Genomic DNA, 6000 nt, shown 5'->3' with positions numbered 1-6000 from the left:
CAGTCTCCTGAGTAGCTAGGATTATAGGCATGAGCCACTGTCCTGGCTTAAACATTTATTCTTGGGACTTGAACTCAGAATTTTGGTCTGCTCTTGCTCATTGGCTAGCACTCTACTGACGGAACCATATCTCCAACTCCTAAACCTTTATTATTTACAAATTATCCAGTGTCAAGTATTTTGTAGTAAAAGAAAATGGACTGCTGGCTGCTGGTGGCTCATGCCTGTAATCCTAGCTACTTAGGAGGCTGAGATGAAGATCGAGGTTCAAAGCCAGTCTGGATAGGAAAGTCCATGAAATTCTTATCTCCAATAGACTACTAAGCAAAATCCGGAAGTGGTGCTGTGGCTCAAGTGGTAGAGTGCTAGCCTTGAGCACAAAGAGGCTCAGGAACAGAGCTCAGGCCTTGTGTTGAAGCCCAGGGACAGGAAAAGAAAAAGAAAAAGAAAAGAAAATGGACAGAGTGCTTTTCTTATGATGTCTGAATGAGGACTATGTGAGATAATAATGCATTACATACTTTTGCTATGATGATTTGCATTTACATAAAAATGTTGTGTTGTGGAAATCGTTGATAATTGGTGCTGTTACTTTCATGGAGACCAGACCATAGGAAAGCCTTTCTATCCCTAGGATCGCGTTTCTCCAAATCAGCAGCAGGTGGCAGCATTGCACCACGGCTGCCACCGGGCAGCGCAGTTGTCTGGACCGTGACTGGGCTGTGGGCTCCTTCGCTGAGGTTTCCACCCAGTCCACTATAAAGAAGCCAGTGCTGTAGCCGCAGCTCCCATAGAGTGCTGTCTCTACCGGGCCGGATCCTTCTCCAGGCCTGGTGCTCTGTCTCTGACTTCCGAGTTGGGAGCCCACACGATTGTGGTGAGAGGATGGATGCCTGAGGTGCCCCTAAGAGGCGTCATCTGGGTTTGGGTGCACACTTTCTCGAAGCTGTGCAGAGCCTTTTCTTGTGCACCACCTTCCTCCTTCTGGCTTTCCCCTCCATCCTCCTTGTTTGAGCCCCGTTTGGGTATTTCAGAAACTGACAACCGCTAAGGTCTCTCACAGCCTTGCTAACTAGCAAGGGCTTCAGGTGAGGGGCAGTAATTCCCATCCTGGGGTGCCCTCAGCTGCAAGGGGTCTGAACCTTGGCAGCCCTCCTCCACATTCCTGGAGGGTTTGACCACTAGTCAAGGAGGCCCTACCTCGCCCATCTGCCATGCACCTGCAGCTCGTAAACAGCGTTGGCCACGCACTGGTGAGTTATGTCTGTAATCCTAGCTACTCAGGAGGCTGAGATCTGAGGACTGTGGTTTGAAGCCAGCCTGGGCAGAAACATCCGTGAGACTCTATTGTCTAGTTAATATCACACACACACACACACACACACACACACACACACACACACACACACACACAGAGAGAGAGAGAAGTAGAGCTGTGGCTCAAATGGCAGAGTGCTAGCTTTGAGCAGAAAGAGCTCAGGGACAGAACCTAGGCCCCGACTTTAAGCCCCATAACTGAAAAAACAAAACAAAACAACATGCTAGCCTTGAGCCCAAGGAGCTCAGTGACAGTGCCCAGGCCCAGAGTTCAAGTTCACAACTGACCAAAAAAAAAAAAAAAAGGTGAAAAACAAATTTCAATCAGCCATACTCTCTTCTGTTTCTCTGGCCAAATAGCTGAAAGAGCAGGAAGAAAAATGGCATAGGTCAATGGTGGTTGTTACTGTGGAGATCACTTGAGATTTGAGGTTAGTTCTGAACACTTCACTGCACTGCTGACCCAATGTAGGCTTAACTATCTGTGTGTGCTGCCATTGAGCTGCCATTGTAGACCATGGGAAGGTGGGCTCAGGCCTGGCCACCTGTGGCTTCTCAAGATCACAAGCCAGTGGCTGTCTTGGAGGAAAATCTCCTGATTGCATTCTGGGTAGGAAGAAGGGAGAAGGTGGGAGAGCAAAGGCTGTTTCCCCCCCCCCCCCCACCTCCCACTCTGCTCTTTCATTGTTCAGGAGCAGGGCTTTGGCCCATGTCTCCTGAGTCAGGAGGGACGATAGGGCCACCATGGCTGAAGAATGTGAATGTGTTGTTATTGGTCATTGTAAGTCTCTTCACATTTTCTGAACCAAAGCAGATCCTGAAAACAAGCATTTGTAATTAGAAAACAAAATATCTGTCTGTCTACTTATTTATTTTTGTGCCTGTATTGGGGTTTGACCTTAGGGTTTAGGTACTGCTATTTCTTAGCTTTATTTTTGCTTAAGATTGGTGCTCTGCCACTTGAACCCCAGCTCCACTTACAGGGTTTTGGTGGTTAATTGGAGATCAGAGTCTAGAAGATTTTCCTAATCAAGCTGCCTTCAAACCATGATCCTCAGATCTCAGCCTCCTGAGTAGCTAGGATTACAGATGTGAGCCATTGGCACCCAACCTGTTTTCTAGATAAGTGTCTGGGGAAGCTGGGACTATGACCAGTATGTTAACAGTGAATCCAGTCCTCTGCCATACTCCTGGCCCATCTGAAGGAACCCTGAACAGCCTTTGCACCTAGCTCAGTTTCTGAAGCTTCCCGGGGGTGCGGGGGGTGAGGGGGGGGAAGTTGTTGGGGGGAGGAAAGATTCACCTTTTCAGGTTTATGAGGTGCTAAATGCACCCAGATAGAGAAAAATCAATCCCAATTTCATTTCATTGCTGATAATAGAAGAGGTTTAGAGGCCACCGCCCCCCCCCCCCCCAGCTCCTGGAAATAGTCAGAGCCTTGAGGGGCTGCTTGTAGCCAGAGTCAGGTCTTAGTGAGGATGATATGTGGGATAAGTCCAGATTCCAGGCCTGGGTGGGTGCAGGTGCTCTGGGGGACTTGTGTCTTGTCTCTGAAGGGCAGGTGGGTTGCTGACACAGTGGGGGCCATGGTGGATGCTTATTTAGCTATATACGGGGTCTGCACTGTAACTTCTCCTAGCCTGTTGTCCAGGCTCCAACCTGCAGTTTCATCACAGCCAAAGGATAGGCAAGCCTGGTGGGCCCCATGCCCCATGCCCCCATCTACCATGTATGGACAACTGCAGCTCTTCCCTGAGGAGAACAGAGGACATAGAAGGAGTAGAGAGCATCCTGTGAAGAGTCAGACAGTCTCCCATGAGCTCCCTGGTGACCAAGGGGATAAAGGTCTGTCACTCATTTTGGGACTTTGTAAATCAGTGGCCATCCTTCTTCCCCATGATGCCCACTGAGGACATCATGATAAATCTGTTCCTGGCTGCCATGTGGCCACCAAGATTTCCCTTGGCCTATAGAGATGCACCTGAGAAGGGCTGCGTCCGGTCTCAGCATTACTGGACTCACCAATACTGTCTGGAAACACCCACTTTGGCCCCTCTGCCATCTCTTGCTTCCTACACCACTGCCCCACCCTCTGCCTTCTTTTCCTGCTTTTTCATCCACTCCTTTCTCCTTGTGGTTCTCTTTGCCTAGAATGCACAGCTCCATCCTGAACTCGGTTTGGGGACCAGCTGCAATATATGAATAAGCTTGGGTCAGTGGCCTCAGCTGTGTGTTGTGGGTGGGTGGAGTCATGCTAATAAGGGGGTGGGGCCTGTATCTGACTTATGGCACAGACAGACAGGCCAGGCTTCATTCTCTGCCAGTCACCTGAGTGTAGGGAGATCCTTAAAGAAGGGCAAAAATTGCAGGGCCCATGGGTGGGCTTTGTGTGGGAGGCCCAGCAAGCAACCAGGAGGGGACCAGAGGAACATTTGGGCTCTGGGAGAGCCTCAGGGGCTGCGGTTTCAAAGGTTTGAATAGCAGCATCAGTTTCCTTCCTTCGAGCATTTAGGATTCATGGTAGCCTTGCTTACTGCTGGCAGTGGAAATGGATATTTCCCCCTTGTCTCTGTGGGAAGAGCCTTCTAGATCCAGGCTCCTGGATTGGAAAACCTGGGCTTTGGGAGGTTACCTCTGGAGGCCTGGGCTTGAGAGGACAAGCTTGTGAGGGTCCTTGGGAATGGCCTGTGAGGGTCCTTGGAACTGGAGCTTCCTTTTCATGGTGACATGTTTGTACAAGAGGGCCGTAGGGGACAGATGGACCTTGCTGGGCCCAAAGGACCCAGGGGATCCCAGGATATCTTCCTGAGAGCCCCAGATAGAGCTTGAGCTGCCGGGTATCCCTGCTGCTCGCCCTGCCTGGAGACCCTCGTCCGAAGACCAGGTATTTATGATTATAAATTATTGTTGGGAAGAAGCAGTTTTTCCTAAAGATTGCTTTTTGGACTGTTTGGTTCTAAGCAGACTTAACACCCCTCCCTGTGCTCCAAGTTCCTGACTCTTCAGGAATAAAGTAGGAGGGGGGGGGTCATATCTAAGAACACCGGGAATGCCAGGCACTTCTTTCTCATTGGTTCATGCAGTGTGACTCTAAAGAGACAGAAGACTTTACTCACCTCGGCTGTCAGCCTGGGACCCTTCCCTGTTGGGTGCCTGTTGGGTGTGGGCGTGGCCAGGGGTGGGGCCACCCCCCTCCCACAAGCTGGCACAGGAAAGCCACCTCAGGCTCTCTCTCCCTCCACCCACATCCTCACCCTCTGCAAAACCTAGGGCTAATTCAATCAAAACCTCAAATCCCAGAAGGAGCAAAGTGGAAAAAAAAAATTGTCAGCTTGGGAAATTTACCAGTTAAAAAAACCCACAAGGACTACCAAGAGTGAAAATGAACTTAAAAAAACTACAGTAATATAAAAACAGATCAAATAAACACAAGGCAGTCACACACTAAGGAGAGATGAGAGGGTGGCGAGAGGGATGAAGGAGGCTGGGCAATTAACAGCCACCAGATGAGCAAAGGTAGCTATGGAGGGAAGTAATGGAGGAAGTAAGTAATAAACACGCATGTGTAAAAAAAAAAAAAGGGAAAACTGGATAGGTTAAAGGTGGTTCTGGCACCTAAGAAATCCTCACAAAGAGATTCCTCACAAGTTTGCTTCTTTTTACAAAATATTCTGGAACATCTACTCTACTCCCCCGAATACCTTACAAAGTTTTCTCAGCTAAAATCCTGCCCCCTCGCCCCCCAACCTTGGATGTCAATCCTGGGGCTTGAACTCAGGGCCTTGGTGCTGTTCCTGAGCTTTTTTCATTCATAGCTAGTGCTCAATTACTTGGGCCATGGATCCACTGCTGGCTTTTGGGTGGTTAATTGGAGAAAAAGACCCTCGGGGACTTTTTCTGCCTGGGCTGGCTTCAAATCTCAGCCTCCTGAGTAGCTAGGATTGCAGGTGTGGGCCACTGGCACCTTGCAGCAACCTGTCTGTTTGCTTCACCATTTCAACACCAGCACCTAGTGAGGGTTGCTCCTTTCTTCAGCTGTGTGTGCAACATGCAAATCCCATCTCCTAGGGAAGATGGAAGGGGCTGAGCACAGGGCCTGCATGTTTAAGTGTTGAATAAATGTAGTTAGAAGTGGCCTCACAGAAGAGTGTTTTAGAAAGAGCTATCGTCCACACTGGCTGGATTCTGAACAAAAGAGGATTGTTTGACTTAGTTTTTGCTTCTGTGAATACACTTTTGTGTAGCCAGTTGTAAACCCAAAGAACTCAATTCCAGTTCTACCAGCAACTCACTTGATGTGACTTGGGTGGAATACTGGGTAAAATCCTGACTTTTCCTGAGCCTTGGTCTTTTCCCCTGTGAATGGGTACACACCATGGGCCGCCAATGCTGCCTGGTTATTGCAAGGGTGAACTTACTCATGGAGCAGATTTGAACTTTTTGGAGGGCTGGTTTTGGGGAGGGAGTTTTTGCAGACCTAGAGATGATCAGGGATTAAGGGGGCTGAGTGGATCAGGAGCAATAAGTAATCAAGGGATTGATGAACGGGCTCCACTAATAGTGCTGAAAGTAATCCCATGCTTGAGTGAAGAGGCTCAAGACTGTCCTGTTTGGGAAATGGTCTGCTTTGGCTCCCAGTGGCCTTTGGGCCTCCTCTTTGGCTGTAGGAGAAACATAAGTCAC

The sequence above is a fragment of the Dipodomys merriami genome, unplaced genomic scaffold (genome assembly GCF_024711535.1).
Source record: "Dipodomys merriami isolate MVZ:Mamm:240054 unplaced genomic scaffold, mDipMer1.0.p SCAF_14, whole genome shotgun sequence".
Taxonomy (NCBI): Eukaryota; Metazoa; Chordata; class Mammalia; order Rodentia; family Heteromyidae; genus Dipodomys; species Dipodomys merriami.
The sequence above is the reverse complement of the archived record's forward strand: the minus strand, read 5'-3'. Positions refer to the sequence as shown.